The sequence below is a fragment of the Olea europaea genome, unplaced genomic scaffold, assembly GCF_002742605.1.
Source record: "Olea europaea var. sylvestris unplaced genomic scaffold, O_europaea_v1 scaffold398, whole genome shotgun sequence".
Classification (NCBI taxonomy): domain Eukaryota; kingdom Viridiplantae; phylum Streptophyta; class Magnoliopsida; order Lamiales; family Oleaceae; genus Olea; species Olea europaea.
Genome location: NW_019259379.1, coordinates 144,531 through 170,365, shown reverse-complemented (window position 1 = coordinate 170,365; position 25,835 = coordinate 144,531). Strand labels below are relative to the sequence as shown.

At 34.7% G+C, this 25,835-nt stretch overlaps 2 pseudogenes; both read right to left on the bottom strand.

The window, feature by feature from the left end:
* Positions 1-304: 304 nt before the first annotated feature.
* Positions 305-10,024, bottom strand: LOC111387279 (annotated as a pseudogene).
* A 2,546-nt stretch (positions 10,025-12,570) lies between these two features.
* On the bottom strand, positions 12,571-25,829 carry LOC111387302 (annotated as a pseudogene).
* Positions 25,830-25,835: the final 6 nt, after the last annotated feature.

Below are 25,835 nucleotides of genomic sequence, written 5' to 3'. Positions count from 1 at the left end.
ATCCCACATTCTTCTGTAATTGATTTATAAATAAATCTTTAATCAATGCTGAGTACATGACAATTATTTAAAAATATAAGTTCAGATATATAGGAAACGATTAATAAAATACAGATAATGTGTGACAATATATTACACGGAGATTTCCCTCAGCATGTAGTAGGTGTATTCTATTATCTTCCATGTATCAAATAACATCAGGATTTTGTACCTATATTTGCAGAAACTTCTATAGCAAAAACAAGGTAGTAAAATTTATCTAGTGTACTTTGGCATTGCATTCTGGAGGCAAATCTTATGAAAATCACTTTGTATTAGTGTAATAATTGTATATCATGTAATTGTTTTACACCCATTTGAGTATTTTTTGAAGTGTGGTGGATTTTCCAGCAGAAGTACAAGAGGAAGCTCTAGAAGAAGATTTAATGCAAGCGTATGCATTGAAATTTCTGTATGAAGCAGTAAAGGGGGCTTGAGTCCAATTAGTCTTGATTAGCCCACCTCTTGTGGCCCATTGATCTGTATTCCAAATGCTGGAATATAGTCTCATGGCTTGGGTTTTGGGAAATGGTACACCAATTTTCTCCAAATTCTTGAATTCTCTAAGGGGTATTCCATCCAGAGAAAAACTGAAATCGAGTAACATTGCTCAATAATCTATTAGGAAGTAAGTACTTATTTCAAGTACTGGATTGATCAAGAGTTCGATTTTATTCAAATAATCATGTAATCACACCCAAGTTCATGAATATTTGACTCCCTTCTCAATTTATATAGCATTCTATTCAACTTTCAAAAAAATTATTAAGAGCCAGACAGAGCGAGAATAAATCATGCTACTTGTACATTTTTTTTTACAGATTGTTTGATATGCATGATACCTCAGCATCCATCAATCTGTCAACAAAGGTGTAAACACAGTCATGTACAGTAACTTAATTAGGCTGGAATATAGGATACTTATGCGATTGTTTGTGGATTTCGAAGAACAGAGAATGTATGAAAATCAGCAATAGGATCAAACCACAAGTGAAATTACTACTCTCCCCCTTGCCTTGAGTGTATACATTAGTGTGAACAGTGTAAGGCTCGCCACTTAAATTCTTCAAGAACTCAAAATCAATCTCTATTGAGAATAAATTTTAAAACTTTCAAATTAACATTTAAATTTCAGTTTTAAGTTTTCATTTTTTTAAAATTTTTCAATTTTTTTATTTTAACTTTCAGATTCATTACAAAATTTAATCTCATTATTATATTTTTGTTACTTATATTTAATTTGATTAACTTTCGTTCTGAGAATGTTGAATTTTTCTACTATATAAAGGGGTGGATTTTCCATTGTTTTACACACAACAGAACAAACACTTGAAAAATACTCTTTAGTCTTTTCATACTACTCTTTAGTCATTTTATATTATCCCCTTCTATAATTTTTGACAATTGATGAGGGCTTGTTCATTCTCTCTCTGTGATCGTGCCTATAGAAGGAGAATCGATTGTGAGTTATAAGAGTTTTATCTTGAAGTAGTGCAGTGTTGAAAGTACCCGCACAAAGGAGAGGCCACACGACTTTAGAACAGCGTTTATTGTAATTTTCTTATGTCAGCTTTTCTAACTCTATTCTCATATTTATTTTATTTTACTCATGCATATAATTGATAATTTATTATTAGGGATGACAATTTGAACCGTAAAAATCGAAAAATGCGGTTAACTAAATCGAATGGGACGAAAAAAATCGAACCGATGGTGCAATGGGACAGATATGATATTTGATTTTAATGAATCGATTCGTGGCGGTGCTGGTATGGTATTTATGCCGTCGGACCGAAATCAAACCGATTACCCACTAAAAAAAATAGCAAAAAAAAAAAAAACACACACACACACACACAATTGAATTGAATATTGGGCTTTACATTACTTTTCTATCCAGCCCAAAACAAAATCCCCCATTACATCTATCTGACTCAGCCGGCCAGTCCACTTACCATTAGCCCATAATATTAACATTAGTATAACGGTATATAAATGGAAACCCTACTCTCCACAAACCACAAACTCACGTACGGCTCCACAGCCTCCACGGTCCAAGTCGTCGTCGCTTCTGAAAACTTGTTACATTTGTTAGTCATTCTATTATTGTTGATCATATAAAAACAGAGTTCGATGTTTTTCTAAACGAGCCGGTATTGCCAAGGATGGATGGTTTTGATTTATTGACATGGTGGAAAGCAAATTCAATAAAATATCCAACTTTACAGAAGGTTGCAAAAGATTTATTAGCCATTCCAGCATCAACTGTGGCATTTGAGTCGGTGTTTAGTACAAGAGGTAGATTTGTGATTCCATATAGAAATAGGCTTCACCCGAAGACTTTAGAAGCTTTAATGTGTGCTTGAGATTGGCTTTGGACTGATATTCATGGTAGGATTTATTGTTTTATATTTGTTATTTATACACTTCCTTTTATTGTTAATTTTTTTCTATTATGTGTAGAAAATTCTACTCTTTCATGATACTCTAAAGTTTGTACAACGTTTAGCGAGAAGGAATCTGACGAAGATGTACATTTTTTTTTATTTAAATCTTAGTTAAGACCATTTTAGAACAGGTAGTATCGTTGTATTTTTTACTTATATTTTTTATTTACTATATAAGAATCAACTTTGAGTGCTAATCTATGCTAGTAAGACTTGTGGGGAAGAATAAATCAAGTAACGTCGATGCACAACAATCAAGAATGAAGGAAAAGTTTAGTATTGTTATATTTATAATATTGTTTGTTAAATTTGTATTTTCGTTTGGAATATTGTTTGATAATGTTTGCATTTTCGTTTGTAATATTGTGTTTTTGTTTTCATTGACTTTTTTCCATAAATTGTTTTATATCAATTTGACGGATGAATCTATAAAAAATAATTTATTTTGTGGTTATTAACTGAACCGAATCGATTTACGTGGTTATAATGCGGTTATGGTATGATCAAAAAATTGGTAGTGCGATTATGATTTTGGTCGAACCGACCCATAATCGAACCGTTGCCAACCCTATTTATTATACAAATCACGTTATTTTAAACAATCTAAAGTCATGTGTGGTGCTTCAATTTTATCTGACTCTGTTAAAATCTTAGAACCTTTTTATAATTTTCATTTTGAAACTTACTGCATAAATTTTCCATTTGGGAGCTCATAGAAATATTATTGATTAAATATTGCACTCTACTAAATTGTTTCAATGTTGTAAGTACGTATTCCATTTTTGATAACTTAGTGGAAAGTTTTGAAACTTAGTATTTACTTGATTGTTTGACTTGAACATTCTGTGCATTGTTAATAGAAAATTAATTGTAACTCTTGCAGTTGAAACTTCAATATTCATTTAATCTCTTATATTATTATTTGAAATATTTGTTGTTAGAGAATTAAAATTGTTACGTTTTAAATATTTTACTTAATTGAAAATTTTATTGTTGGTGTTATTCATATATATTGTTAATTGCAAAATATAAATTGACAAATTTATATATATATATAGTTACTTCTCTTTGCCTTAGTAATTTATAGTGTAAGAATGACATCTCGTAAAGATACTAATAGTACTAAATCAATAAACATTGATGGAAAAAAACAAACAGAATATTGATTGACCGTTCTAGGTTTAATTTTTGATATAAAAGAAGATAATGAAGGTAGATACCTCATGGTATAGCACAAAACAAATTGAATTCCATTGTCATAATCGAATTTAAGTGTTCTTTTTGATGAACTTTATGATATTTATCAAAATATCAAGAGTACTAAAGAGCTTTGGAAATCTTTAGAAGAAGAATATGGAATTGACGATGCTGGAGTCAATAGATTTAACGCCATCATTCGTGCGCCATACCCATGGCTCACTCACTAAGGGGTGATCATACATTCAAAGGTGCGACCTTTACTCCGTTCCTTCCTTAGTTAGGAATGGCAGGCTTCAACCTTTAACAAGTATATTATGTTTGACAGAAAATCTATAAACGAACAAATCCATCAATTTCAAGATTTATTGTGACATGTAGAAGCAAAGGGGTCAAGTTTTAGTGAAGACCATAAGTAGGGGCGAATCCAGGATGTTGAGCCGGCACGGGCAGTCGTAATGAAATTTTAAGGGCTCGTTTGATGTCATTTTTTACAAAAAAATGTATTTTGAAATAGTGATTTGATGAAAAATGTGTAGTTAAAAATAATAAAAAACTTTGAATTTATGCGTAATATTATTTTATTAAAGAATATTTGATCGAAAATAAAGGAAAGAAAAATGTATTCTGAACTAAATGGGAATCAAACAAGGCTTAAAATTTAAATAAAATAATTAATTTGTTGAAGGTGAACATATATAATTTTGTTATAAGAATAAATCGTGCTCACCAAATAACATTATTGCTTTGTATAATTCAAAGGAAGAGCACGGTGTTTGAATTTTTACAATTGCATAAAAACCACTAAAATCTTACATATATTATTTTCATAAACTTTGTATCACAACTCATCAAGTGTCATAATGGTCAAACTTTCACTATATCCTAGAATAGCTCAAAGGTTCGATTCTCCATTGGCCCTTTCCTTATTTCAATGGTTTTTGGTCAAAATTGTATAACTAAAAATTTATACAATAAATTGGTGGACAGATTCGAACCCGGGACATCAAAGAAGCAAAAGGAAGCACCAACCAACTTGGCTCGAAGGAACATTTGGAAGAAAAATAACTTACCAGTAATATATACTATATATTTGTCTGTTCTCAGCCAAAAAAATGGCTTCTGGCGGATTCAGCACGCGCTGCCGTGGGGGCTCGCCGGGTGTTGGATCTGCCAGTGACCATAAGGTTTCATGCCTTATAGATAAACTTCAGCCTCTTGGTCGGGCTTTGCTAAAAGTCTTGGACATAAGTAAAGGATTTTAACATTGAGCCAAGTATTCAATTCTTTAAGAATAGAAGAGCATCACATAAATTGTTTCAACAAAGTTGATGAATCACATTCTAAGACAAACTTGGTAGAAAATTAAAAATCCCTACTAGCCCTTCAAAGTAATTTAAGTCTCGAGGTAATAAGTTTAAAAAAAACTTTCACTATTAATGAAAAAATTCTCAACCTAAGAATAACAAATGCAAAGAGAAGAAGGAACAAGGGCCATGTTAGGTATGTGGAAGAACCAAACATCTTGCTCGAGATTGCTACTACAAAAGGACTGAGGAGTACAAGTTTAAGGACAAATTTCAAAAGGATCGAGTAAGCATGTTGAAGGATGGTAGACATTCCATTAGGTGTGAATCATCAACCTCTTTAGTCAATTTTACTTATACTAGTAATGAATGATGGTTAGATTTTAGAGCAAATGGTCATGTTTGTTTTGATAAGAGTTTGTTTAAATCTTATCATACTTCAAGTGGAGGAACTGTAACTTTAGGAAATGACTCCATCGTCGTTGTATTGGGAGTCGTTATATTGGGAATTGGAAGTGTCAAGCTTAATATGACCTCTAGGAAAAGTTTAATTTTAGATCAAGTTCATTATGTTCCGGAAGTTAGAAGAAATTTAGTTAGCGGATCACTTTTAGTTCAACAAGGTTTTAAACTTGTAATGGAGTCAAATAAGGTTGTTATACTAAAAAACAATGTTTTTGTTGGGAAATGTTAAATTAGTGATAGATTGTTTAAATTGAATATTATTGAAAATCCTTATCATGATTCTTCCATGGTTCTTAATGCTAAAGTTAATTATTTGTGGCATGAAAGATTGGGTCATGTTAATAATATGAAGATTAAATAACTTATGGATTTGAACTTGATTCCAAAATTTCAAGTTGGTAATAATAAGTGTGAAGTTCATGTACAAGCCAAACTTTGTTAGAAGGGATACAAACCTCTTAGAATTCATTCATAGTGATGTTTGTGATTCTAATAGATTGCCAATACGAGTCGATAATAAATATTTTGTAACATTTATAGATGACTATTCTAAGTATTACTATATTTATTTATTGAAATCGAAGGATGAAGTCTATGATAATGGTATATAATACTCGATGTAATACATTCTTATTCACCACAATCCAATGGTATTGTAGAAAGGAAGAATAGAACTTTAATGGATATAGTGAATGCTATAATCATAAGTTCCAGAGCATCTGAAAACTTATGGGGTGAAGCCGTCCTAACTTGTTATATATTGAATCGAATAACTGTTAAGGACAATATTAAAACTCCATACAAGCTATGAAAAAAGGGATTTCCAAGGTTAGATATTCTAAAAGTGTGGAGTGTTTGGCAAAGGTAATTATACCTGATCCTAAAAGAAATAAAATGGGACCAAAAACTGTGGATATTGTTTTCATAGGATATGCTCAAAATAGTAGCACAAATAGGTTCTTGATTATAAATTCCAAAGTAAGGGACATTAAAAATAATACCATCACTAAAGTTAGAGATGCTACTAGGAAAGAGAAATCATTTCAAGAAGAATTCTTACATATCTAGATGCAAGCGAACCTAAAACATATAAACATGCAATGGTCTCTACTGATGCATGTTATTACAAAACATATAAACATGCTATGGTCTATTCATAATAATGATATCCGTATCTCGTCATTACTTACGACCACGGATGATTTAAAATTCAACCATATGTAATTTGTATCTCACAATCACAACTCATTTTGATTAACAAATTATTAGGATTTGAATCTGCGAACTCTATTATTTAATTTAATTGAATATTAATTAATTAAATAATAGATCTGCCATAAATCGCATCAACTATATATTAAAAGTGTTTATGTCCAAAATCGATTGGACCTAGGGTATAATGCTTACAATACAGACGACACATGAGGGAACTCAGGCTGTTAAGGACTCTAAATTGTAGATGCTGACCACTAGGTTTAAAGAGATTAAGATGAAAGAGGATGAGACCTTTGATGAATTTTATACGAGCCTAAATGACATAGTTAATTCCAGTTTCAACCTAGGTGAGAGAATCATGGAGCCTAAGATAGTCAAAAAAATCCTTAGATCATTACTGAGCGATTTAGGCCTAAAATCATGGCTATTGTGGAGAGTAAGGATATAGACTCAATTAAAGTGGAAGAGCTAGTTAGATCTCTCCAAACTTATGAAATCACATTAGCTAAACCCTCAAATGATAAGTCTTTGGCCTTGAACACTATGAGGAATAGTCGTGGAGAGTCTTTAGATTCAGATTTTCCTAATGAAGAGGAGTTAGCATACTTTGCTAAAAAAATTCAGGAAAATATTTAAGAATAAAAAGAAACCTCAAGAGAAGCATTGAAGTGGCCCTAGTGAGTCTAAGAAGAGTTATAATTCTGTGAGATGTTATAATTGTTGAGATTTTGGCGATATTAAGAGCGAGTGCCCTAGCAGTAGGAGAAATCCCGATAAGGCTATGAATGCTACTCTCACTGATGACGAGTCTAGCTCGGACAATCAGAGCGAAAAATCCACTCGTAAGGAAAGTCAAAAATATTGCCTTCACTGCTAGGATTAGGAGTGAATTTGACAAAAGGAGCGACAAGGCTGAGGACGTGGATAGTTCTAAGAAATCAGAGGGATTCAGATAGTGAGGGAGATATTCATGAGGCTTACGATAGAATCTATGAGGAGAGCATTAAGATTCTAACTACGAATAAAGCCTTAGGTAAGAAGATCAAGAAACTCGAGTTGGAGAAAGAGAAATTGTTAACTTACCTTCAAGAATCTACCTCAACCCTGAATGAGTTGAAATCCATGAATGAATCCTTAGATATTCAGTTAAGAATCTCACAAATGAGCTTAAGAAGACCTCTAGAAGAGCTAGTGAGCCGACCATTAAAAAAGAAACCTTAGAAATCTAGGTTAAAAAACTTTTAAGCGAACTATAGTATTCCAAAGCTCAACTTCTTGCCTTTTCTAGTCGTTCTATGAAGCTAGATAACATCCAAGGAATGGGCAAGCCTACTAATAATAAGGAAAGTCTAGAACATAGGAGAAATGTCATAATATTGGTAGTATGTCCAAGACCACGTTTGTCCCTGCTACTGACCAGCCTAAACATGCTCTTAACCCCCAACCTAAGAATAAGGGATTTGAAAGACATAAGCCTACTAAACAACGTAGGACCCACCAACCTAGGAAGAGAAAGCAACGATCTCATAACTTTGGTCCTAAGTTTATCCCTACATGTTTTTATTGGGGGGACTATTATTTGGGGTACAAAAACTTCAAAAATTTCTTTCAACTTAATGGCTGGTTTTACTTCACCAAAGTCCTCACATGACATAAATAACTATACTTGGACTTGGGGGATTATTATTACATGTTTGCACACTTGGACAACCCACCGGGGCCCATAGCCAACTCATCCTGAACCATATGGCACCGAAGCCGAGTTGATTTGCATAACCGAGGCCCATATATCGTTGCCTCTTTAAGAGCTCCGAAGCCCATATGTCGAGGCCCTCGAAGGCGAACGAGGCCATGTTGGTCGAAGCCATGTAGCCATTCCGAGGCCCTTGAAGGCGGACGAGCCCTTGTAGGCCGAATCCATGTAGCCGAGGTAGCAGCCTCCGAATCACAAAGCAACATCTTCCGTAGACACTTCTCCCAAGAGATCTTCTGTGCAAAGATCTTAGTGGAATGATTGATATGACGTTTGTCATGAGTGTAAATATTAAGTCTTATCACTAGTAGATGCGGCTCTGTCAATCATTAAATGTATAGTAGGCTAGGTGCGGCTGATGCCTACAATTTGACATGTAAATTAATTGGATGAGGCCACGTGTAACCCGAACCAAAGGTCGCGATCTAACTTGTGACACTATAAATACTCCCCCATGTACCCCTATAAAAAGGCTAATGCAAGAATCAATACAAGGAACAACACTTTACTCAACTCTCTCTTATTATCTTACAATACACTATGAGTTTACACACTTTCACATACACATTTACAAACATCGGTTGGTAATTATTGTACAATCGATCTACAAACATCTTGTCGAATTTCGAACGTTCTCGTCCCACACCGTTGATCTACTCCCACGCCCTTGATATGTCCGTTTTAGACCGTTCACGTGTCTTTGCGTGTTAGAATTTCGCTTACGTGTGCGCGGATGGATCCGACATCTGTTAGCAACATATTATAGGGTCAACAAGACCACCTCTTATTGCCCAATCATCTGTATTACTCGAATAAACCCTCATTGGTTGGTTCTTCGGGAACGAAATTCAACGCGATTCTAGGTTGTTAATTACTCTGATTGGTGTGCCATCAATATAGAAACTGAAAACAAGAAACCAAGATATACGAAAATGAGTTTAAAAATTTTTAAAAAAAATAATTAGTGGTGGACTCGATGACACTAAACAGTTTAGTTGTGTCGATAACGATATGTCTTGTAGTATATTTTCACGATTGTTCGAGGATTCCAGAGAATGGAATACGTGTGAAAATCAGCAGTGGGATCAAACCAAAGGTAGAACTGTTGCTGCCTGTCACCTTTGCCTTGTGTATACACATTAGTGTGAGCAATATAAGATTCGCCAAGAATTCAAAGTCTATCTCATCATGGTTTGGACCTTGAGAAGACAGATGCATAATGCATAGTACAATGAGCAGAATAAAATAAGTAAACTTTTAAACGAGATGATTTCAGAATCAAAATAGCGGCTTTTTGAGACTTACATAGTAAGTGGTGACAGTGCCAGCAGAGTTACCTGGAACAAGCTTGAGTTGCATGTCGATCTTTCCGAATAAATACACGTTCTTGGATTGTATGCCAAACCCGGAAGCTTTGTCGAGGGAGAAAGTGAGAATTTTGCCATTATCGAGTATTTTTGCACGTCCATCACCCCATGTTATATCAAAATCTTTAAAAAAGTTACCAACAGAGCTAGTAGAAAAGATCCAAAGGTGCATAGCATCAACAACAGAAGAACTACAACATTTGATGAAATAGAATAGTTATAAGAAGCCATTGGTTAGTCAATTCTTGATTGGTGAGATTGAACAAAAGAACAACCTTTTTGTTATGGTTGAAGAAAAACATCGTTAGTTTGGAAGTGTGAGAATATGATTCTCTTAACCCACTTTATTCAGTTTTTTGTGAACCATTGGATGAAGATCAATGATTGAGATTTAATCTTGTGGGAGAAGCTTTGACCAATTTTTCACCTAACATATTACTTACCCCACGTTTTGTGTAAGAGGGCAGTGTCTTCGGTTGGGTGGGGGTTATTTCAAAAGAGGCAGGCTGGTCATTTTCTCTTGTGTGGCTCGACAGAAACTCTCCTCCATTTTGTTGGTTCCTTAAGGTGGTCTCTTGGTTGGTGGTTTTTCAAGGGGTTCTTTGCCGGTTCTTTCTATCTTTCTTTGGAAGGCGATTTGCATAGCATGGGGCTGTTCCTGAGCCTGTAAAATCTGCCATAAGAGGTGAAGAAGCTGCTGCAAAAAGGAAGAAGAAGCTGGACAGATTTCGGCCATATAAGGGGTTGTATTCTTCCGGTTTTATATTTTCTTGTTTTTGCCTTGAATCTTGTTTGTTGATTGATGTTTTGGTTGATTGAACTCCTAGGATTCCAACAGGAAGGGTATATATAAATGGAGAATTTGATAAATAGAAGCTTCTTAGAAGCTTGAAGTTGGTGAGGCTGTGTACACCTGGAAATGTTCGATTTCCACTCCTATGCTAGTTAACGTTGGTGTCCAAATCTTGAGTGCTTTTATTACCACTAACTAGTCGATGCCTTTTCAGTCTCTTTCACTATTTAAATTTTTAAATAAAGTTTTAATTCTCGAAGAATAAGAGAAATTTCATAATATATAAATAAAGTTTTTTCACTATAAAAAAAAATCATGATTTCAGCGTGGAAATTGAATATCCACTTTTTAATCAATAAATGAACTCAACTAAAATTTGATACTGAAATTGAATAGAATTGGTCCCATCTTTATAGTGGACTGAAGGTATGTTGTCCACCTGTTGAAGTGGCATTACCATGCCGACGGTTAAAACCTTCCTTTTTCTTTTCTTTTTTTTAAAATAAGCAGCTTGATCCGCTATTTTGACAACCAGTAAGCAAAGTTTATCCTACCGACTATGAACGAGAGATCAAGCCTGTGAAATTGAATATCCAAATGTTTAAGATGATAAGAAATTCATTTGCTACTAATATTTTTTACTTTGGAACAGAGCGAAATCTGACACACGGTTTTTGCAGGTAAAATTTTTTAATGATGAAGAAAAGTACTAGCACATATTGGTGACCACTATGGGACACTCTAGGAAATTTTATTGGCTCCTGGAATAACCTAGGACTTATAATCGCATCAATCTAGTAACTTCCATGTTCGTCTCCACGTATTTCAATATTTGAATTCAAGTCGAACTATATCATCTATTTATTAAAATCGTTCATGTGTAAAATTTCGAATAATATAGCGAAAATTAATTGACTATACAAACTTTCAATAAGAGGAACTTCGTTGAAAAGAAATTAATTTCGAAAGAGTTACATGTACAAAACAAATGTCTAGCTAGCTAGCAATCAAAAATTGAAGAAATTGTTACCAATTAATGGTAACTAATGGGCAGTTAATTGCAAGGGGTTGTTTTTATGTGTTGATGTTTTATGGCTCTATATGTTAGTATTCTAGTCCTACCCTTAATCTATTTTTATTATTATTTTTTATTTGTTTATTTATTTATTTATTTGAAAGGTATCGTGCTTATAGATGTATTTATGTTAAAGATCATATGCTAATCAAATTTTCTTTATAGTTTTACTAACAATATATTCGAGTAATTACTTGTCATGCGTACTATGTTGATTAGATAGGAGTTAATAAATTTCTTGATATACTTTTGATTTCCATGTTTATTAATCATATCCTTATTATTTTTGTGGTGTGCATAGAGTTGATATTTTGTGGGATAGCTAAATTGTTGGTCAGAGAAGTGAACTTTGATATGTTTTAATCTTTTTTGTTTGCAATTGGCACATACAATAGTAGTCTAAGATTTTGTAGAATTGTTGAGATGAATTTTACATTGACATATTGTATTGAATCGTACTCAATATTTCTATTTATCGAAACAATGGAAAACATGATTATATATGGATTAATTTTGTTTTGTAATTATTACAGGTTTATTGGTAATGAAATAAATAAATAATTTTTAAAAAATTGAATGCTCATTTACGGCGTGTTCAGGCACGCCGTGAAAATGAACTTAATTTTTATGACATATTTGCACGCTGTAAAAATATCTCGCGTTTATGAACTCCGTAAAAGGAATATAAACGACATATAAATTTGCATGCCGTAAAATGATTAACGGAGTTCCTTGTATGGCGTACTATGCACGCCGTAAAAAATGACTCACTTTTTACGGCATTGCTTTATACGACATATTGCTGTACGCCGTAAAGTATTATTTACGGCATACATACAATGTATGAAATAAAAAGCACAACAAAATGTTGTAGTGATTGTTAGGATAAATGAATTTATATCAAATCCATGTCTACTGAAATTTGCATTCTCTTCCAGGACCCTTAGGAAATCTCCATTTATCCTTACAATAATCATATACCATATGCTTTTGAATCCAACCCCCTTTTTAGCCATCTTTTTTACTTAAAGTCATTAGAATTACAAGCAGAAGATTTAGTTCTGCATGACCAAACGCAAGCTTCTGCTGAAAAATTTCGGTGTCCAGCAGTAAAGGGGGCCAAAGTCCAGTTCGTTTTAACCAGACGCTGCGTAGCCCATTCTTCTGCATCCCATAGACTTGAGTAGATTCTCATAGGTTGATCTTTTGGGAATGGAACTCGTCGTCTTTCCAAGTTTTTTAATTCTCTAATTGGAATGCCGTTCACGTAGAAGCTTATGATTAACCCCAAAAAAAAAGGAAGTTAGAATTTAATTAAAAAAATAAGTTCTTTCGTAGTATAAGTGATGCGAATCCACCTGTAGCCGTTCCCTAATAAAATGCTATGACCTGATCTTCCATAATAAAATGCTATGATTTGGTGACTTAGTCTTCAAGAACGTGGAGAATAATTTCAGCTGTTTGCTTAGTCTTTAGCTTTTAGTTTTCTGTTTCATAGTCTTTAGTTGTTGGTTGTATTCCAGATTTATTTCCTGATCTTTAGCTTTCATTTTAACAGACTACTTGTATGGCTATATATAGCCTAGTTATGATGAATAAAAAGACAAGTTGCATTATCGAAACATTACTTTCATCAACTGGAGAGAGTCTATTTAACAGAGAGATTCTGTAAAAACATTTCCCTCTAGATTGCCAACGTAAAGCTGGTCCAAGAGACTGTTCTTTTCTGTCAACTCTTTTGTTGTTATTTGTCACCAATTTTTGGTATCAGAACCTAAAGGTCCCAAGGATTTTATTTTATTTTATTATTATTATTTTTTTTTTGCGAAGTATTCTTCATCACTTCATGACAGTGACTAGAAGTGGCCATTCCTACACCATGACTAGAAACCCAAACCTAAATGCATCTAACCCGAGTGAAGAAGCAGTCAATTTTGTTGAGTAGTAAACTTGATTTTTGGACTAAATAATATGGGCATAAAGATTTTGCTTATAGGCCCAAATCAATTAAAAGGCCCAACATGCATAGCATTTCTAAAAGCATTAACTAGAAAAATTTATATAAATATCCACTAGAAAAGTCTATATAAATATCTAAGTAAGATATGTGGTTTTGTAAAGAATATCTAGAGAATTTTAGGAAAATATCTTGATGTGTGGACTATAATCTTCTTGTAAACACTATATAAAGGGGTAGTATCCTCCATTTTGTAACAAACCAAAAAAAAGTGTGTAAAGTCTTGAATTTGAGAAATACAAGTTTCCTTTTTTTCACTTCCTTCTTCCTATTAGTGTTGTCCTCTTAAAAGCCTTAGCTAATCCAAGTTAGTAAACCCATCTTTCATCCAACAAAATGGTATCAGAGCCCTAAGGTTGTTGTGAAAAATGGCAAGTGGGATGATTCCTTTTCAAGTCCCCCAACTCAACAAGGATAACTACGACAATTGGAGCATAAGGATGAAAGCATTGCTCGGGTCGCAAGATGCATGGGAAATCGTAGAGAAAGGCTACACGGAGCCACAAGACGAGGTTGTTTTATCCCAAGCACAAAGGGATAGTTTGAAAGATGCAAGGAAGAAGGACAAGAAGGCGCTCACCCTCATCTATCAAGCATTAGATGAAGGCATGTTCGAGAAAGTAGATTGTGCTACTACGAGTAAGGAAGCATGGGAGATCTTGCAAAACTCCCACAAAGGAGTTGAGAAGGTGAAAAAGGTTCGACTTCAAACACTTCGAGGTGAGTTTGAAGCTTTACATATGAAAGAATCGGAATCAATTTCTGATTATTTCTCTAGAGTATTAGCTATTGTGAATCAATTAAAAAGGAATGGAGAAAAGTTGAATGACACTAGAGTAATTGAGAAGATACTTAGGTCTTTAGATTCTAAATTTGACTACATAGTTGTAGCCATTGAGGAATCTAAAGATCTAGATAGTATGAATGTCGATCAACTCATGGGATCTTTACAAGCCCATGAGGAAAGACTAAGGAAGAAAGTGAAAGAAGAGCCATTAGAGCAATCTCTTCAAACAAAGTTCACTTTGAACGAGGGTGAAGGAAGGTTCAATAGTAGAAGAAGCCAAAGAGGAAGAGGAGGAGGCCAAGATCGAGGAAAAATTGCATTCTACAAGGAGGAAAGAAGACAAAGTTCATTTTCTACTAGAGATCGTGGAAGAGGAAAAGGTACGAGGCAAAATGAGGGACCAAGGTATGACAAATCTCAAATTAAATGTTACAATTGTCAAAAACTTGGTCATTATGCTTCAGAATGTAGAAATATTACTAACCAAGTAGAGGAGAAAGCCAACTACGCTTGTCGGGAAAGTGAAGTAGATCACGCACTACTATTGGCTTACAAAGGTGAAGAGAGCAGAGAAAAGAATACTTGGTATTTGGATACAGGAGCAAGCAATCATATGTGTGGAAGAAAAAACATGTTTGTGGAGTTTGATGAATCAGTAAGCGGCAACATTACCTTTGGAGATAAATCTAAGATCCCAGTGAAAGGAAAAGGTAAAATATTATTCCTTTTGAAAAATGGTACGCATCAATTTATCTCAAATGTCTATTATGTGTCCAATATGAAGAATAACATTTTAAGTTTGGGACAACTCTTAGAGAAGGGCTATGATATTCATTTGAAAGATCATAGTCTTTCAATAAGAGATCAAAGAGAAAATTTGATTGCAAAAGTCCCTATGACAAGAAATAGAATGTTTGCACTAAGCATTCAAAATGATGTCGCTAAATGCTTAAAAGCTTGTTTTAAAGATTCATCTTGGCTTTGGTACTTGAGATTTGGGTATCTTAATTTTAGAGGTTTAAAGTTGTTGAGTAAGAAGAAACTGGTGAAAGGTTTGCCTCCAATAAATCATGCGGATCAATTATGTGAAGGATACTTACTTGGAAAGCATTCGAGGAAAAGTTTTCCAAAAGAAATTTTTATAAGAGCTAAGAAGCCATTAGAACTTGTACACTCCGATATTTGTGGGCCAATCAATCCAAGCTCTCTTGGTAAGAGCAATTACTTTGTTCTTTTTATTGATGATTTTAGTAGAAAGACTTGGGTCTATTTTCTCAAACAAAAATTGGAAGTTTTTGAAATTTTTAAGAAGTTTAAAGCTCTTGTTGAAAAAGAAAGCGGATATAGTATAAAAGCCTTGAGATCGGATAGAGGAGGAGAGTTCACCTCCAAAAAGTTCGAGAAATATTGTGAGGAGAATGGAATTCGTCGTCCATTGACAGTTCCATACTCTTCACAACAAAATGGAGTAACCGAAAGAAAGAACAAATCCATTCTTAACATGGCCCGCTGCATGCTCAAAAGTAAGAAATTGCCCAAAGAACTTTGGGCTGAAGCTGTTAATTCGCCTTCTAGAAGTGTGTGGAATAAGACACCACAAGAAGTATGCAGTGAAAGAAAGCCCAGCATCTCTCACTTACGAGTATTTGGGAGCATTGCATATGCTCATGTACCAGATCAAAAACGGTCCAAGTTAGATGACAAAAGTGAAAGGTATGTCTTCATCGGCTATGACTCTCGCTCTAAAGGCTACAAGTTGTATAATCCAAACAATGAGAAGATCACCATAAGTAGAGATGTCGAGTTTGATGAAGAAGGAGCTTGGGATTGGGGTGTCCAAGAAGAAGACTATGACTTCTTACCATTCTTTGATGAAGAAGAACAAGAGAATGGAGAGCAGCAAGAGATTATCAGTCCACCTCTATCACCTACTCATGGAGATGCTTTTCCATCATCTTCATAAGGAGAAAGTTCAAGTGAAAGGACACCACGGATGAGGAGCCTACAAGAGCTATATGAGGTAACTGAAAATCAAAATGATCTCACACTTTTTTGTCTTTTTGTCGATTGTGAACCAATAGGGTATGAAGAAGCGGTGCAAAATAAAAGATGGAAAGATGTCATGGATGAAGAGATTAAGGCTATTGAGAAAAATGACACATGACAACTCTTCCCAAAGAAAAGAGAGCAATCGGAGTTAAGTGGATGTACAAGGCAAAGAAGAACGCTAAAGGAGACGTAAAAAGATACAAAGCAAGATTGGTTGCCAAATGCTACAACCAACGGTCGGGAATCAATTATGAAGAGGTATTTGCTCCTGTTGCTCGTTTAGAAACCATAAGATTAATTATCTCTTTTGCAACGCAAAATAAGTGGAAGATATTCCAAATGGACGTGAAATCGGCATTCCTAAATGGCTATCTCGAAGAAGAAATTTATGTGGAGCAACCAATGAGCTATAAAATAAAAGGACATGAAGGTAAAGTCCTGAAACTAAAAAAGGCTTTATATGGGTTGAAACAGGCTCCAAGGGCATGAAATAATAGAATTGAAAAGTTTTTTCTAGAAAATGACTTTACAAAATGCCCTCATGAGTATGCCCTTTATACAAAGGTAAATGAGAAAGGAGATATTTTACTTGTTTGTTTGTATGTAGATGATCTTATATTCACAGGAAATAATCAAAGTATGATCACTGAGTTTAAGAAGGTCATGGCTCAAGAATTTGAGATGACGGATATTGGCCTCATGGCCTACTATCTTGGGATAGAGGTAAAGCAAATGGAGGATTGCATTTTCATCTCACAAGAAGGATATGCAAAAGAAATTCAATATGGAGGACTGTAAGCCCGTATGCACCCCCGTCGAATGCGGAATCAAGTTGTCGAAGAATGATGAAGGTGAAAAAGTAAATCCAACACTTTTTAAGAGTCTTGTTGGAAGTCTAAGATATTTGACGTGCACAAGACCAGATATCCTTTTTGGAGTTAGGCTCATTAGTCGCTATATGGAGACACCTACCATGACCCATATGAAAACTGTAAAGAGAATTCTTCGCTACATCAAAGGTACGCTTAATTATGGCTTAGTCTATTCATCATCTAATGAGTTCAAACTTGTTGAATATAGTGATAGCGATTGGGGCGGAGATAGTGATGATAGAAAGAGTACAACTGGGTATGTGTTTTACTTGGGCGACACAGCTTTCACTTGGAGCTCAAAGAAGCAATCGATCGTAGCACTATCTACATGTGAAGCTGAATATGTTGCAGCTACATCAAGTGTCTGCCATGCGATTTGGCTTAGAAACTTGTTGAAGACGCTTGGAGTATCACAGGAAGAGCCAATCGAAATCCATGTTGATAACAAATTGGCATTGGCAAAGAACCCAATATTCCATGATAGAAGCAAGCACATTGATACAAAATATCACTTCATAAGAGAAAGCATTGCAAATAAAGAAGTGCAGCTGAAATATGTAACCTCCCAGGAGCAGATCGCCGACATTCTCACTAAGTCACTCAAGCATGATGTGTTCTGCAAGTTAAGAACTCTTGGAGTAGCAAAAAAATCAAGTTTAAGGGGGAATGTTGAGTAGTAAACTTGATTTTTGGACTAAATAATATGGGTTTAAGGATTTTGCTTATAGATCCAAATCAATTAAAAGGCCCAACATGCATAGCATTTCTAGAAGCATTATCTAGAAAAATCTATATAAATATTTAAGTAAGATATGTGGTTTTATAAAGAATATCTAGAGAATTCTAGGAAAATATCTTGATGTGTGGACTAGAATTTTCTTGTAAACACTATATAAAGGGGTAGTGCCCTCCATTTTGTAACAAACCAAAAAAAAGTGTGTAAAGTCTTGAATTTGAGAAATACAAGTTTCCTTTTTTCACTTCCTTCTCCCTATTAGTGTTGTCCTGTTAAAAATCTTAGTCAATCCAAGTTAGTAAACCCATCTTTCATCCAACAAATTTCCAGCAGCAATTAACACAGATTGCGGTAACCTTGGAGCAGCTTGCACGCCGATTAGACGTGAAGGATGAACGGTGGGCTCGTGAAGAGTCAAGAGCTCATGATAGGGGGAGGCGTGTCCCACTCTATGAAGAAGTGCCAGGAGGAAGTGAAGGCGAAGATGAGGTGAGAAACACAGAGCATAGAAGGGTTGGATATCATAGAGTTCTGCATGAACGTGGCAGAGAAGGTTTTCATCGCGGCCATAACGAACCTGTTGTAGGCTATCACCAACAACCCCTTGATGAGTTGACCAAGAGGATGAAGGTGGAAGTTCCAGACTTTAATGGGAAAATAGATCCCAGCGCCTTTGAAGATTGGCTTACTGCTATTGAAGATTATTTTGATTGGTTCAATGTCTCAGATGATCAAAAGGTTATGTACGTACGAATGAAACTTAAGGGGTCTGCACGAGCTTGGTGGAGCAGTGTGGAGGAAAAATTGCATCGTACCAGACAACCACTAGTATCCAATTGGGAAGAGATGTCAACTCTTTTGTTGTTATTTGTCACCAATATGTCATCGAATTATGCAAATAAATGTTTCCCTCTAGCCGTCTATTTTAGTTTGTGATATATTCCAGTACACTTTAAACTAATAATCAACATAGATAGTTTTTCGATTAGCCATGTCACATTTTCTTGTTAGTGAATTTGATGGACAAAAAAGTAGTACTTACATGATGCATCTAGGGTTCCGAAGAATGGTATATGTGTGGAAATCTTCAGTTGGATCAAACCATAGAAAGAATTGTTGTTCTCTTTCACCCTTTCGTTGGCTAAACACATTGGTGTGAAGAGTGTACGGGTTCCCACTTGAATTGCCGAGATACTCGAAATCTATCTCATCATGATGATCACCTTCGGATGACAACTGACAAAACTCAAACATTAGATACACGTCTAAAGGATTCATCCTTAGATCTCCAAATTTTAGGATTAGACAAGTGCGTTTCAAGACATTAAAGTTAGTGTTTCTTACGTAGTAAGTTGTGACAGTTCCGGCCGAGTCGCCAGGAACAAGCTTTATTTGCACGTCAATCTTTCCAAATAAGAATTCTTTCTTTGACTCAAAGCCTGATCCTTAGAATTTTTCGAGTGAGAGCTCAAGTAACTCACCATCCTCGAGTATCCGAGCCCAACTCTCGCCCCAGGAGACAATAAAATGACGGTGAAATGTACCATTTCCAATGACAACAGTTGGAGAACTACCATAAAAATGAAGTTAAGAATCTCTGATATGACCAATATGCACATGATAAAAAGAATTGAACAACCATAATAGCATAGAAAATACCTAGTAGCAATTTCTACATTACGGCGAGCCGCAGATATGGTTTGAGAAATAATAATGTCGACCTGCAACGTGCAAAAAAATCCTACTTATAAGAAAATATACGGTGCGTGCACGCACAAATACGTATATATACGCATATATAGACATGAAGAGGAAAAGATTAATCTAGAATTAAGAGGAAAACCTTGAAAACAAAGATGGCAGAAAAGATTATGAAAGCCAAATAAGGGATATATGACTTGGATCGAGACTGGTTGGAGTTTCTTAGAAGATGAAAATGTGCAGCATTGTTTTTTAATTACTATATTTTTCATACCTTAAACCTTTGAGGATGCTAATTGTGTTGGTCTGCTCTTTTCTCTCTGTTGGATAAACCGACTACAGCCATTCATTTTGGCGCTAGCTCCATGGTTATCCATGCGTCTTGGGTTGTCACACATTTATTCACGGAGCTAACCAAAATTTTTTGCACCTACTTACTAAAAATAGAATGACTTATAGAGAGAATTTGTTTTGAAAGTAGTGGACACGGAATTTGTTTGATTGTGCTACTTATAAGTTACTTCTTCTTTTTCTTCATTTTTTTTTTTCGAACATGTTTTTCGACAAAACGAACTAATTTTCACTTATTAAGGTTGCACGAAACCAAGAAACGTATAGGACATGTAAATGCTAGATTTAGACGAAAAGTAAAATTGGACATTAAATAAGGTTTTATAAAATAAACTAATAATTTCATAGTTTAAATACTTTGAACATTTGAATATGTTAAATAATTTAACAATCTAGTCATTATTCTAATAAAATGGTTCATTATTGTGTTTCAAAAATTTCGAAAACTTGCTTATTGTGATCCTATATAGAGAAGAGAATAATTGCATGAAGATTTTTTAGAGTAGATTTTGCAAAATTTCTTTTTTTTTTTTTTAATGTATTGTAAAAGTACGAAAAAATTACGGGTCTTCGAACAAAATTACTTTATTGGAAAAATGTGGTTAAAAATGAGTTTCAAAGAACCTTCATGTTCATAGAAAACCTGCAAGCGTACGAGATCGTTGTACAAATAATAAGATTTGTGAGTTAAGAGTATCGCTCCCATGAGAAATGATGTCTAATTTGTAGTTCAATAGCTGTTATTAAATTCGAAGTGTGGTGATATCAAGAGAGGTGTGATTTATATGTTCTCTAGACTAGTCCTAAACTAACAAAACAAATAAAATATTTATTTAATATGTGAATGTTTATATTGAAATCGTGGATTCCCTTATTGTCATTTAATTCAACTCTAAATTCAAAATTTAGTAAATTCATACATTCAAGACAATCGATAATCCACTTCTATTCAATATTCTTTTTTAAGATATATTAAACCTATGTTTAACACGATCTGATCATATTCCTAGTCCGAATTTATATGAAAATATATATTGATTCACAGGATTTATCACACATGATTATACATACCATAGACATTATTTCTAATACCTATTATCCATGTGTTGATTTTACCACGTTCCAGACTGATTGTGAGAATTCCTACACTGCAACAAGCAACTTATTATCTAATTGGTGATCAAACAATCAAAGAGTTCAATAGAAATGCAAAACCAATCAAGAAAAATAATTAAATACTAAATTAATAATATACAAACAATATGATTCATCATTCATCTAACACAATTAAGAACTTACCAACCATCCTAATTATTAAATTATACAAGAAATAATGAAAAGACATCCCCCGTATCGAAGAAATATGGAAGAAAGTAGAGAAATTCACTTTTTTGAATGAAATCTTAATTTTGGATTGATAATCTTCAAGAATCTTGCACAATTCCCTTGATGTGATGATGCAGTCTCGTTCTTCGCCGCCAAAATATATTGAATCTATGAATTTTTAGGTTTAAGGGAGGTTTTTAATGATATGAGCGTGTTCTCCTATTTATATGATACCAAGGAGATTCCTTATCAAAATAAAATAAGGAAATCTAAATATTTTTCGCGTTTAACATTAAGATGCGTGCTTAGTGTAATCTAGGGCTCGTGCTTGGGAGCTTTGTAGTGCCTCAATCGCCTCCTTTTGGTTGGGGGCGTGAACCTCTCCTGCAGGTGAGGGCGCGAACCTCTCCTGCAGGTGAGGGCGCGCGCCTTGACTAAGTTTCAGTAGCCGAACAACTTTCAATATTTTTGTCATAACTTTCTCTCCTTATATCGGACTGAGGTCATTCAAAGTGCATTGGAAAACTTGCTCAGAAGGCTAGAATTTTTTCGAAACAAATTTTCTAATTCAAACGTTTGCTATCCGAAAAATATGTTTCAAATTAAGGCTAAAATTCCAGAGCATAACTTCTTCGACTGAAAATTGATTTGTGAAAATGTTTCAACTCTATTTCATTCCTTTGATCTCCAATTGCATTCAATTGATGTCATATGATCTTCAATCATCATTTTGTGGTCTGAATCAACTATTTGATGTTTACATTTTAATCCCCAAACTTTAGAATTCCTTCGTTTTCGCACATTTTTCGTTCTTTTCTTCCAAATTCATAAATTTGCATTGATTTCAATCTAGCAAACATAATTAACACAAAATTAGGTTATAACTCTTTCAAATTACTAACAAATACTCTAATCTAATGGCCTAGATAAGTGTATTTATCACTTCACTATGGCTTTGATAGAGCAAATGGATTTAGCCCTTGTTTGAGCCCCATTTTTTGGGGGGAAAAATACATTCTTATATAGTATTTTGATATTATTTTAACCACACATTATTCAACAAAATAATATTACACGCAAATATAAATTTTTTTTTAATTTTTTAATCACACATTTCACATCATTACAGTATTCAAAAATGCATTTTCTTGGTAAAAATGGGGTTCAAACAAGGAATTAATCCAAAATTCTGTGTCTGAGACAAGCTAATCTTCTTTCGCCCCTCAAAGTACCAAATGGGGGGCTAAACCTTGTTCGATCATTACACGAATTCTTCCTCTGGGCTCCATTAAATCATCGTCAGATCTAATATAAAAAATTAAGTAACTAGATTTTTAATACCTACAACTTCTATTAATTTTCATCTACCCGTCATCCGCATTTAGTTCAACAACTCATTAAAAACTCCAATTAAAGAAAAATGAATTTTAACTGGCTTTACAATACATACAAATAAGAGGTAACAGCAACCTAGCATTTAACGTTGTATTGATGCTGACTTCTTGTAGAAGTGTTCAGACCCGAGTAATATAAGCCAGTTAATATGCTGCACCTTCCTCTTCCATTTCCCCCACCATAAATCCATATAAAAACCATTAAAACAGCAATGGCTTCTTATTCTTCCTTATTGGCACTTATGATATCTATTCTAGTAATTAACGATGTCTCTGCAGGTAACTTCTACAAGATTTCGACATAACATGGGGAGATGGTCGGGCTAAAATACTTGGTAATGGTGATCTTCTCACGCTCTCACTGGACAAGGCTTCTGACTCTGGATTCCAGTTCAAGAATGAATTTCTGTTCGGAAAAATCGATATGCAGCTTAAACTTGAACCTGGAAATTCAACCGGCACTGTCACCGCCTACTATAAGTTTTTCACTTCCTCTGCCCGCATTTCTGGGCTCTGGTCATTTGTGGTGAAATTTTGAGCTGTACTTAGTGCAGTTATCTTCGCAAGGATCGACACATGATGAGATAGACTTCGAGTTCTTAGGGAATCTAAGTCGTGACCCGTATATTCTTCACACTAACGTCTTCAGCCAAGGAAAAGGCAACAGAGAGCAGCAGTTCTAACTTTGGTTCGACCCAACTGCAGATTTTCACACGTATTCCATAACCTGGAACCCAGAAAGGATCATGTGAGTGCAATATCCAGTATCCTGAAATCTGAATCAAGCCAGTTAGCCAGAGCAAGTTTTATCATAATTTTCACTTACTGAATGTTTCCTCAATTTCAGATTTTCAGTGGATGGCACTCCCATCAGAGAATTCGAGAACTCTGAGTCCATTGGAGTTCCATACCCGAATAGGCAAGCAATGAGGATATATTCTAGCCTGTGGAACGCGGACGACTGCGGAACTAGAGGCGGGCTTGTGAAAACAGACTAGAGTTAGGCTCCATTACTGCCTCCTACAGGAATTTCAATGCAAATTCCTGTATTTGGTCGTCATGGTCGTCGTCTTGCAGTTCCAACTCTCCACCTCCAACATCCAACCCTGAATGGCTAAATGAAGAATTGGATACCACAGGCCAAGAAAGACTGAAATAGGTGCAGAAAAATTATATGATCTACAATTACTGCTGGGATGCAAAACGCTTCCCACCAGAGTGTACTATCAACATCGCACGGTGATAAACCCTGCAGAGGGTACATAAAAATTTTCAATTCTTTTTTGTTAATACAAAAAGTTTTTTGGCATCATATAGGCACACACATACCGTTGCCCCTACTTTTCTGTTTAATAGAATTCTTCGATTTTACCTTTTTGGCACCTACTTACTGGCTATTAACCGGTATAGGGATGTTCATTTTCACTATCCTGTATATCAGCAAACATGCGATTCCGTTTATATTTCTTATAAATTATACAACACTAAACATCATTCATGTTGCAGGCAAAAACGATGACTATACTTCATTTCTCTGGTATAATAATATTAGAAATGATCTCCTATTCATGGTGGATCAGAGTTATAATGCTCACATGCTAATTTGATATTGCCATGTCAACGGTCAAAAGAAAGAAGGTTTGACTTGTTGACGTGACAACGCCACATTAACAGTGAGCAATTACTATCGGATCCACTATGAACATGAGATCATCTCTAATAATACTATCCATCATCAGTTATTGCTAATGCCTCACGAAACTATTAGAAATGATCTCTGGTATAATAATATTAGAAATGATCTCCTATTCATGGTGGATCACGATTATAATGCTCACATGCTAATGTGATGTTGCCACGTCAGCAGTCAAAAGAAAGAATGTTTGACTTGTTGACGTGACAACGCCACATTAACAATGAACAATTGCTATCCTATCCACTATGAACATGAGATCATCTCTGATAATACTATCTATCATCAGTTATCGCTAATGTCTCACGAAACTATGCAATAGATACTTTAATCTGTCACTGAGCAAAGGATGCGTAATGATATCTGCAACTGCTCTTCTCCTAGTTAATAGCCATGTTGGATAATGCAATTATTGTTTTGAGTAAACTTCTCCAAAATATAATTCCAACATTTCTTCAGTCAAAAGTGTAGATTCCATGTACTTCATCACAGGCTGAAAAGGTTAAGTCTATGAACGACCCTAGGAGAATAGAAGCTATAAATAACAATGTTTTGAAAATCGAACCGAGCATCGACCCATAAAAGGTAAAGAATTAAGAGTCAAAGGGTTGAACCGAGGTCGAACCGGGGTTGAATCGGTTGGCAAAAATATTCAAAAATATCCATAAAAAATCCAAACATAATTAGTCAATGATACCAATTTAATCATACTATTTTATTTCTAATTTATTCTCGTTAGTTAAATAAAAAATATTTAACAATAATTTACAACATCGCAAAAGGAAACTAATATTTAACTAAAAACTAAAAAGTGATGGGACCCACAAACAAAAGTGGAGCACTAGAGCCTGAGGTCATCTATTTTCTTGTGGAAACCGTCCGCCATTTTACTGGAAGATGAACGCAGAAGATGGAGGAGAAACTTCACGAAATCGGAAGATCAAAGATTTAAAAAATAGAAAGCAAAAACCTAAAAGGAAGATGGAAAATAAAGAATCAACAGTCTTCTTTCCACCTCGTCGAATGTAAGATAAAAAGGCTAGAATCACTTCTAGACCTAGAAAGAAATAGAAAAATGGCCAGATTTTTTTCTTTTTTGTAACTTGAATCTAACCATTCAACTTGTCAAAACCGCTTTCGGGTCGCCAGTTTTCAGTTAACCTGCCAGGTTAGCTGTTTGGAAGCCGATTTTTGAGTTGACAGTTTTACTAGCATAACCGGACCAGTTTTCCGGCCGGTCCCCATTTTCCA